Raw genomic sequence first — 11,519 nt, 5'->3', positions numbered from 1 at the left:
CACGTGCATTGCACAAGCAGTATCTGATAATCTTTGAAAAGTGCATCATGTATGTTTTGCAGAACAATATTTGAATTTACTCGAGAGAGAACTGTTCCGGAAACCGTGGGGGGAAAGTAATTGTTTCCTCCGAGACCTTCTTGAGAAATGCTACTTATAATGGTGATTACTAAGCAGTGACATACTCTAGGAAAATCTACCGAATATGACAAACATAACGAACGGTTTATACAATTTTAAGTTGCATTCTTAGAGGCACGGGCTGAAGAATATTTCGAGCCAAACACTTCAATTATCATTTGAAACATCAGGGCGTTGATATCACCAATGACAACACAGATGTAATTCAGTGCAGTTTTTTCTGTAGCACTTCATGCCAGCGTTCAGATATGCAAAAATACATGGACTCGGGGTAAAATAGTGGCTTCAGGGCGCCATCTAGTGATAGATTAAAATTACTTTCAAACCCCTCCCCCCCAAAAAAGCCTTTTTAAGCGCAGGGAAGTTCTCAGGCAGGCAAACATCAATTTTGCCTAGAGTGCTGAAATCTCACAATGTAAGTGTCCTGGGTTGAAATGGATTCTGGATTGGGCTTCAGTTTGGATAGGACAGCGCTCCATTCAGGAATAACACGCTTTGTGCTACATCCAGGGCTTTAAGTGGGATGAAAAAACTGGGGTGGGGGGGGGGGGTATAGTCTCTCAAGGGAGCCTGGTCAATGTAATTAAGGGCGTGGCTTAAAACACATATGCCAAAAATCTGTGCTTAGCATACTGTGCCGCCCGACTTGTAATTTGATGTTTCTGTCATTGTATCCAGATATATGATACAACAAGTAACATCATACCTACAAGTCAGGACTATTGGCTTTGTCAATGGTTGTTAGTTGCTTAAGATAAATATGCAGTATTTATGGCTTGTATATAATATTGAAAAAGCTTCCACTTAAAGCCCTGCTGACACCACGACGATGTTGCTGATCCTGAGTTTGGCAGAGAAGGGAAATCCAAAGAGAAAATGACTCTCTTTAATGGATTTCCCTTCCCCTATAACAGAGGTCTTCAAACTTTTGGATGCCGAGACCCCCCTGTCAAAATTTCCAGGCGTGAGGACCCCCTCCTGAAAAAAATGTCTAGCACTTGGTACTCCTCATCACCGACAACCACAAACGCATCCAGTTCCCGTGGCAAATCATGTTTACGGGGGGAAATATTATTAAACTGTGTTTAGCAAATTAAAGGTTTGTGGGTGACTCAAGTTTGGAGTCACAGGCTTACTACACATTTCAAACCAAAAAAAATAAAAAGGCAGGGCTGCTGGAATTATGACGCAAGTGAGGACCGAATTATGCCACAGTTTTAAACTTGTGAAGGCTGAGCTTTAGAGGTATTTTGCAAGGTATGGTAGACTACATGCACTTGTGCGTCCTGCAGACAATATTTGTGGTAATAGCACAGAAATTAAGAGTAAAACTGTCCACCAGAATGTAAAACAGGTCAGCAAGCAGCAAAACAAAGCACACACACTGACCTTACTGGCCACCCCTGTTGGCACTGCCAGACTGCCCTATAGGAAGGGCTACTAAAATTATGAGGCAAGGGAGGACCAAATTATGCAGCAGGGTCGACAAAATTGTGTGGTAAAAAAATGTAAATAAAGCTATGTGATGCGCATATTTTGGGATACTACTGCTTCATTATTATGACATTTTTTACACACGGTAACACTGGGCAAAAGTTTCACCTCATCAGTACCAGTTTATAAACAAAATACAGCAATAAACAACAGAAATATGTCTAGTCAGGGCCTTTCACTCTGCAGGAATATGTACAGCCACATTAGAAGCTCACCTGGTCCTGGCCGGGAGAAGTAGGGTGTCCCTTAAAACCCAGGAGGTCTTGTGCAGAGTTAAACAGTTTTCACATATGCCTCTTTCCTCCCACCCACTCCCATCTCTGTCAGTTAAAGCATGCCTGACCCTGTCTCTCAATACCTCATAATCACACACAGGCCGGGAATTGTCTGTCCATGCTCTTCCCCTTCATCCCATCAATGTTATACCCCCTCCAAGCCCCTGCCTTTCTGTCAGCTTCATAATATAACATAACATAACATGTGTATTTGTAAAGCGCACCTATCACCCAAGCTAGGGCTCAAGGCGCTGAATAACAGATGTTTATAATTACCCAACTCAATGGTACTCATTTTATCGACCTCATGTGGATGAAAGGCCAAGTGGACCCGCCGGGATTTGAACTTGTGACCATGAGGTCAAACACAGGCCCCTACAGTGGATGCAATAGTCCACTAAGCCACCAGACCCGGCTTGATGGCAGCACCATTTCAAAAGGGGGCAGAGCACCTGGAGCCTGCACCACAGTCGCACTGCCCCAACCCTGCCTTGGAAAGAAAGTAAAAGGCACCCCCTGCTAGCCCCCTGAGAGCTTGAGTCCGAGTGCACACAACACATGATGTCTCTGGTTGGTTTCTACAACATACAGTTCCCGAGATATCACACTTTAAATCCATTATTGGGATTGGAACCATAAACCAGTATACGCTTCTCCAAATGCAATTGCCACGGAGTCATCTCAGGACAAATGCCCTATTAAATAAACATCATGCTTCCCTCACACTATATCCATTTACTTGCGGAGCACAGTGGGATTGTGACGCTCCCATAGGAAGGTTGTGTTGCGTCTGAAGGGCCACAAGGCTTATAGATGAATTATGGGTGCTCGTTTTTATGTATTTTCTACTCATTTCCCCTTTCCTACACATTAAGTTATCTCCCTTTAGCACTTCCTCGGTCACCCTTTTTCTTCTTCTTTCTCTGCGCCTGTTTATCTCTTTACACTCTTCCTCTCACCATTTCCCCTTGTCTCTTTGCTGCTCCTTTTTTTATCTCTATATCCAGTCTTCTGCCATCTCTCTTTCTTTGTCTAGCCATCATCCAGGCACTCATCCTCCATTTCTTTTCATCCCTCCTGTGGTCATTCTCTTCCGATCACGCACTATCTGTTCCCCTCTTCCACCCCTCCTCTCTCTCGCTTCTTCTATCGCTCTCTCTCTTACACACACACATGCGCTCACACACGCACACACTCGCTCTTTCTCTCTCTCTCACACTCACTCTCTCTCTGGCTAGGCACGTATAAGGTCCCAAAGGTGAGACCTATTGGCTATGCCAATGCTTGTTCAGGTATTCAAAGGCTAACAGACTACTGTCTATTAAAATACATACCCTGTAAGCCTACAGTAGATGGGGGATCAAAGGCTGCCCACTTCCCTAGGTGCTGCTCAGTCTTATGGTCAGCAAAGGGCATCAGTGTTAATAGAAAGTTGTGCACGGGGTGCTGAAAAATCTAGCAGTGCTGCGTTGGCTAACCTTTTAGATCCCAGGCACTCACACGAGGTTGCCACACCACCTGATGATAAAAACACTCCATATTTATGGTGCCTAAATCATTAAGCTAATGTCAGTAAGCCCCCTGCAAACATTTAAATTTTTATTAAAGTTTACTTCTATAAGTCATTTGGCATCAAGCCTACTTCCAGAAGGGTACTTTATTTCATGTTGCTGTCGAAAGCAACAGGACGTCAGACACAAAAAAACATCATTGTGAAGACGTATGCTCAAACTTTATTATACTTGCTGCATGAATCCAACATCTGTTGAAGGAGTTTACATACATTAACACAACAACGATACATGGTGATAGTTAGGATACACAAAAAACATCGGACAAATCGCCCATTCTAAGAAAGCCAATTATCTTTTAATTATTGTTTTAGGAAAAAGGGCAAGGCTCAAGCCCACGTTAGGTTGTGTTACCACTTCCACGCCACCCCTCCCATCTCTCTCCAGCAGAACACCGTACTCCAGTTTCTCCTTTCGTGACTCTCAGGCACTAACACTTTTCAGCATGTCCATTTAACCTACGATCTCATCCCTAATTACTATCTCAGCCTCCTGTCAGCAACCCTGGAGTTTGGCTCCTCACTCACGCCGCGGCTCGGCCCAAGAACTGAGGGGCATATTACCAAGCAATAGCGATAATTATCGCTATTGCTTGGTTAGAGACAAAAAATTACCGCTGAGCTGCGGCGATTTTTATCGCAAATAAACCTTGGTATTACCAAGGTTTATCGCAAATGCGATAAAAATCAACCGCAATGCATGAATATCGCTGAAAAGTCAGCGATATTCATGCATTACCGAGCTAATGCTCTTAGCCATGTTATCCACCTCCCATATGATAACATGGCTAAGAACTGCTCAGGGCAGGTGTTAGCTTTTGGAGATATTCGCGCTTAGCGCAAATATCTCCAAAAGTTGGTAATAGGAGATAGCGATGTTAGCGACTGTTTCCAGTCGCTAACATCTTGGCACGCCCACTTTGCATGTCATTAGTGATAAATATCACTGCCATGCAAAGTGGGGCCCAAGATGGTCGTTATCTCCTACTAGCTGTTGCTAACTGGTGTTAGCGACAGCTAGGTAATAGGGAGATAATTTTATCTTCGCTTTCTTGGCTTTTAAAGCCAAAAAAGCAGAGATAAACCCCCTTGATAATATGCCCCTGAGTTTTTATTAATGAATGCGCTGGCTTTTACTGTATGAGCATGTCATCAAGGCAGAGTTGTATATCCTGCTGGCGGAGGTTCCCAAACGCTGTTCAGCATCTAAATAAGGCACAGCCCAATCATCCATGCCAAAAATGAAAAGTGGACAGGGGCAGCAAAATACTCTGGGGCTGTTCCCAAACAAGAGGGGACATAAGTATTGCAGTGGGGTACCGGCTCAGAGGCATCCAGACAGAATCCGAGTACAAATTAAAATAAGGCCCCTCAGCTTGCACCTTTACGGACCACTGCTCCAGAGTCTTCCACACTCCAAAGGTGCATATGCATAGCCCTAGTTCCCGGCATTTCCTGGTGTGCAGTGCATCCTGCAGTTTCTCTGATTGGAGGACAGTCATCAATGACGTTGTATTCTTTTACAACGTCCTCCAATCAGAGAGGTCCGTGACATGCACTGTTCGGAATCCAAAATGAAGAGTAAATGTTTTGGATTCCAGATTCAGGCAGAAGTGCGACGGGAATGCGCGACCCCTTTCCACGACACTATGCCCCCCTTGGGGGTCACGCCCCACAGATTGAAGACCCCTGCCCCATAACCTTCACCTGGCATTACCTCATGTCCTAACTTCTCCACTAGTGAGAAGTGAGCAGTGTGAGCGCGTGCACATGAATGTGCCTACAGTCTGGAAAAAACGGACCGCCTGGTCCAGGGCACAAAACAGAGCCTGATAGAGACCTGTTTCGAGGCCTCCTATAAAAAACTGCTGGTGCTCAGACCTGGTGAGACCCGGCCCACTTAAAGCCCTGGCTACATCTGCAAATAAACTAGTTGGATTGGACGTTCCTCTGGACTACCTGGCTGCTGGACAGTGACCAGCTGGCTTGAGTGAGCTCACAATCAGACTTACGGCAGCAGTGCTAAGAACTGGGCCGGTAGGGGCATCTGACCAGACTTGCCAATTCAGTCAAGCAAACAATGGTGTCAAACGTTCTACCCTGGCGATACCCCTCAGTAAGAGGCCAGAGGCCACCGACCTCTGCCACATGTCCATATACAAAGGTGGCTTTGACAAACATGGAGAGTGCAAAAATGTTGAAGGCGCTTGTCTAATGGGAAGGGTAACACCAATGGATTCCTTGTTTACAACTCTGTGCTGTGCATTATGTGCCAGTGATGTAGGAGTGAGGACTTCTAGGAAGATCTTACCTCTCTCTGACCCAAGTTAGTTGTTATTTATTCTGCTTCACAGACACTGCCTCATCTCCTCTCTGAAACCTTCAGTTATAAACTTCTCAGTGATTTTTTTTAGTTTTATACACATATGCCACCCCCTTTTCTACAGGCCATCAAATGGCTTAGGAGATGTTTTCTGTTAAATACAGTTGTACCACGCCTGACATGGACATCTGGGTGATCAATAAAGCACTTCATAGCTGTGCATTGAGTCTGTTGTATTCTGTACAGCAATAACACGTCCAGTGACCTCAACCAGCGCCTTGAGACCCTCCCGGGTGAGTAGCGCGCTATACAAATGCCTTGATTGATTGATTGATGCCTTCTGTGCCACCTTGAGCATTTTTTATTGTTGCAAACAACAGTAGGTATACTGGGACCTATACATTTATATACATGAACACATACCTGCAAAGCAACAGAGTATTTCACCACCTCATTTCCGGTTATAAATGTAGGTGTGCAAGTCTCAGAATACAAAATACAGATAATTGAATGTTCAGGGTTGCCCAATGGTCCCAAGCCATAGTTCATGCTTAGGTTAAAGACCTCTTGTTAGTATTGCTGTGGTGGGGGAAAAGAATTGGGACACTGGAGAGTTTTCATAAAGTAAGTACCGGCAGAGATACGAGTAGAGTCTCTGGGTGAAGGGATTGCTGCTTCTGATGTCTCCCTCCCAAGGGGATGATGGCAGTGATCTGCTGTGGACCTGTAAGGGAAAGGGAGAAGAAAGTTCAGAGGCAGTTTGGCCACTCATGATGATGATGGATGTGTTCCAGCAAAACACTTGATTTTAAGGGAAATTGATTAAGTGAAAGACAATAAAAAGCCACCTAAAGTCACCTTCAAACACCTAAAAGCAACAAAAAAAAGTGCCATTTACTGGCTAAAGAAAAAGTCACATCAGTTTTCAATTGGTACAGACACAGTACTGGCCTAGAAAGCAGTCAAAAATCCTACGTCCTCAAATCCTACTAAAAGATAGTAGTTGAATGGTTGATAGAAAATGGTGTGCATACTAAATATCAAAGTCAGCATATTGAGGGTGCTAAATATCGAGGGCAAAATATTGAAAAGAAATATCAACAGGTAAGTAAGTGTAGATTTTGTCTACGTAACTCCACGTATATGTACCCACGCGGTACATTTATTTTCAAGGTATGTAGCTGTGGAGTTAGGAATAGGAAATCTATTCTTCCATATATGCACTTCCCTTTCGATATTTTGTCCCTCGATATTCTGTTCTAGATATTTTGTCCTTGATGCTCCTGTACTACAATATCCTTCCTGTTGATAATCAGTAGTACAATCTCAGAAAATGCACCTTGATTTTTGCCTCAGCAGGAACAATGATTGCACAGCAATCTGCGCGGAAATTGCACATTGTGGGAAGCCAGGCTTCCATTATGGCCCTGTGTGTGGTTAGGAAACTACTCAATTGCTCCGGGTAACGTGCCTGGATTGCAATGAGACAAACTTTGTGCCATATTATCAAGAACGGCGATAAGGGGCTTGATAGTATGCCCTTGTGAATTCCAATGGAAGCCCAGGTTCTGGTGTGCAGGACATCAAACCTGGGCTTCTATGGGAATTCACAAGGGCATATTATCAAGCCCCTTATCGTCGCTTTAACAGCAGTTTCCTGCCGCTAAAGCAGCGATAATGTTATCGCCATTCTTGATAATATGGCCCACAGTCCTTCCAAGACTACATCTAAAGCAATCTATTGGATCACGGCTACACATCTGCACTGTCTATTTCTCTTGCCCAACATGTCTCCCATTATAAGGTTCCCGGATTTAGATCCAGAGATACTGGCGAGTTGGAATCTCTGATTTTGGCTGGTATCACTGCACCTAAATCCAGGCAAAACAAATTATTGTCCCTGGAAAAAGGAATAAATAAAATACAGATACAGCAATATCTTTCCCCCCTTGCGTGGGAGATAATGGACCAAAAACCAAACACATTCACCACCAGCTTGGAGCAGGCATGTTGCAAAGCAGTTCATGGGAGGATGCCTGTTAGCCCCTCATGCTGCCTTTAGAGCTGGGAAGGGGGCTGGGCCCAGCAGCTGCCTGCAGCTTCCACAGCTCCGCTATACAGCCTGTTAATAGTGTTTCTAGGCCCAAAATGACATTGTTATGATGGAAGTGGGAAGCTATAAATTGATGGCTGCCTGTTAATGGCTTAGGTAAAGCATTCCGCGGGCACAAGAGAATTCAGCAGTTTCTAGGCAGTGTTGTAGGAAATGTTGGCTCATTTACTTTTCATTCAGATAATTATTAATGAAACATCCTGGGCATCTCAAAGGGAAACATGCCATCATGCCCATAAAAAAAATAATTTCATAGAACAGCAACCTGCCAAGTGTGGTCCCTGAAAATGTTTCAAAGAAATCAACATTACTTTCAGAACTCAGGAGCAGTGAATTCTGAAAAATGCATTTGCTCTAAGATAGTTTAGACTACTAATTCTCAAAACAAGTTGATGTCGTGGATGCAACAGAAATTCTGAGAACGATGTAAATATGAGAAGATTTAGGGGCATATTTACAACAAAGTGGCGGAGCGTGAAGTTAGTCTCCTTGGCCTAATGCCGCACTCTGCCACTTCTGAAACGGAGAGCTGTGCCATATTTACAAAATATGGAACAACCCTGCGTTTCCTTCTGTGCTGCTGCTGATTTAGTTGCCTAGTGCCAACACATGCCCCCTTGCACCATGGTGCAAGGGTGTCTACATTTAGGGAAGGTTATTTATGTGCAGGAAGACCTCCTTTCCTGCACACAAACAATCTTTAAAGGGAATTTTGTAACGTTTATGTGTGCTTCTTAATGCAGCAGACATAGAAATTGCAAAATGTCATTTTCTTTTTTGATTGTTTATGTGCAGGAAGGGACACCTTCCTGCACATAAGCTATTAATGGTGTTTTGCTGTTTCTATGTGTGCTGCACAATGCAGCGCACATAGAAACAGCAAAAACGAGGAGAAATTAAGCATTTCTCCTCATTTCGCCTGTTTAAGACCAGGTTTTCCCTGGTCTTAATTTTGGCGCTGCCTCCTATTAACACCACCCTTGTAAATAGGAGGCAGCGTCAAAATCAATGGGTGGTGCGGTGGAACGCCCACCACAACACCCATTGCCCTCCCCTTTCACACTAAACACAGCGTGAAAGGGGGGCTTATTTACAAGTGGCTTAACGTTGCCTTCTAAATAAGGCGAAGTCCCTATCGCCACCACAACATCACTAAAAGTGACATTGTGGTAGTGATAGGGGCTTGTACATATACCCCTTAGTGAGTTAACATGGCCAACCATGACATATGATGTACTTACTGTTAAGTACTTTAACCTACTCATGGGAGATGAGGGTCCTCTGAACTCTCCCTTCAATTTCCTCTTTGAACCCAATTCTTTCGAACTGTCTTACTCTTTGAAGGAGAATTTGTTTGTAATTTGAAATTTTCTGTGTCAACAGATGTCACAGTGAACGAATAGTTTGGTATGTACAACACAGCCCCCACGACCATCGATGTTCTAAGAGGACATTTTGAGCTTAGCAAATGTGATGTGTGGAAGAGCCTAATACATGCTGAGTGGCAAAAAATACAGCAAGAAGCAAAAATATTCGAAGTCTGAATTTACAAAGCAATGAATCAGTACTTTGCCATCTCAGCCGCTCGAGCACACAGTGCTAAATTTGCTTCAATTTTCAATCTCTTTTATAAATTTCTATAACGCAGCAAGCAGAGAATAAGACATGTCGTGTCATGGCAAACTATAAATAGTAGCTAACGAGAAGGTGCCTTGCTCTACTCGTGGAAAAATGTTGAAAAACCTTGAAGTCTAAACACACGGGGTGCGGTAGAACCTGAATGTGACAAGACCTTGAAGTCTCCGTCCAGTGGGGTACGGGAGAAACTGACTTTACTTAACTTCTACTGGGGTATTTATAAGGTGACAGCATCACCAGAATGTCACTTTTAGCGACGTTCTAGTAGCGCTATGCCATTCTTTATTTTTACAAAGCGGCGATAAGCCTCGTTTGTGGCATAACGCTGCCTTGTAAATAGAGCCCTTTTACACGCATCACTTTGCATGAAACAGGCGAGCAATGGGTTTGCGATTACCATTGTTGAGAATGGGTTTTGGGTTGATGCATCCCTAATGACTAAATACCGATCGCAAAGGGGGCGATTCTGCGAATCGGCCCATTTGCGACCCGTATTTATCTTGATGCATGTACCCCATAGTTCCTTGATACTACTCTTGATGTGATAAGTGTGTTTCTGAATGCTGAGGGAGGTGTTGTGCCCTCTCAGCCCCTTTGGCAGTGAAGATAAAATCCAGGGCCATTCTGCTTTTTAATATGACAGTTAGTTAGAGTCCAGCTGGTTAGTCAGTAGACTAAGGACCTGATATAGACTTTGGTGGATTGGTACTCTATCCACGATGTGGCTGATATCCAGATTAGATGCACTTGTTAAAAGGAGGATGTGATAACTGTTACATTTGTGACAGAGTACCCATCCGCCAAACTTTAAGTCCGGCCCTAAATGGCAGGGTATGCTCAGATGTGAGTCCCTTGCTCACTTTGCTACTGGATTCAAGCAAGCCTGGCTGAAGACGGCTGCAATGCCAGAAACCAGTCCTAGGAAGCTTGAATCCGGTCCAGGGAAAGGATGGCTTGGCAGTTCGGGCTGGACTGTTCCCATGAGGCACAGGGTCAGACTGATTTGCATATGGCCATGTCTGAACTGGGGTGGCAGAGTGGGCTAAAGAACGGTGATGGATTAAACCCAGATCTGTTGACAGGGTGCGAGTGTTTGATTGGTTCAGATGCTCCGTCCATCACCACCCCCTTTTGTACCGCTTTGTTCGCCATAAGTTGGCAGGGTATGCTCAGACGTGAGTCCCTTGCTCACTTTGCCACTGGATTCAAGCAAGCCTGGCTGAAGACGGCTGAAATGCCAGAAACCGGTCCTAGGAAGCTTGAATCCGGTCCAGGGAAGGCATGGCTTGGCAGTTCGGGCTGGACTGTTCCGATGAGGCACAGGGTCAGACTGATTTGAATATGGCCATGCTTGAACTGGGGTGGCAGAGTGGGCAAAAGAACGCTGATGGATTAAACCCAGATCTGTTGACTAGGTGTGAGTGTTTGATTGGTTCAGATGCTCTGTCCATCACCACCCCCTTTTGTACCGCTTTGTTCGCCATAAGTTGGCAGGGTATGCTCAGACGTGAGTCCCTTGCCCACTTTGCCACTGGATTCAAGCAAGCCTGGCTGAAGACGGCTGAAATGCCAGAAACCGTTCCTAGGAAGCTTGAATCCGGTCCAGGGAAGGCATGGTTTGGCAGTTCGGGCTGGACTGTTCCCATGAGGCACAGGGTCAGACTGATTTGCATATGGCCATGCCTGAACTGGGGTGGCAGAGTGGGCTAAAGAATGGTGATGGATTAAACCCAGATCTGTTGACTGGGTGTGAGTGTTTGATTGGTTCAGATGCTCCGTCCATCATCACCCCCTTTTGTACCACCCAGTCAGGATAACAGCATGGTTTCGTCACAGGTTTGCTCTATACATGCAAAATTTGAGGTGTGGTTTGGATCAATGGGAATTCTACATCCCCAGCTCCAACGGGGAATAACCCATGCAGCCCAACATGTGACGTTGGTGTAAATGGGACGCACTAGTTAG

This window comes from Lissotriton vulgaris, chromosome 11 (assembly GCF_964263255.1).
Source record: "Lissotriton vulgaris chromosome 11, aLisVul1.2, whole genome shotgun sequence".
Taxonomy (NCBI): domain Eukaryota; kingdom Metazoa; phylum Chordata; class Amphibia; order Caudata; family Salamandridae; genus Lissotriton; species Lissotriton vulgaris.
This window is presented reverse-complemented; position numbering follows the sequence as displayed.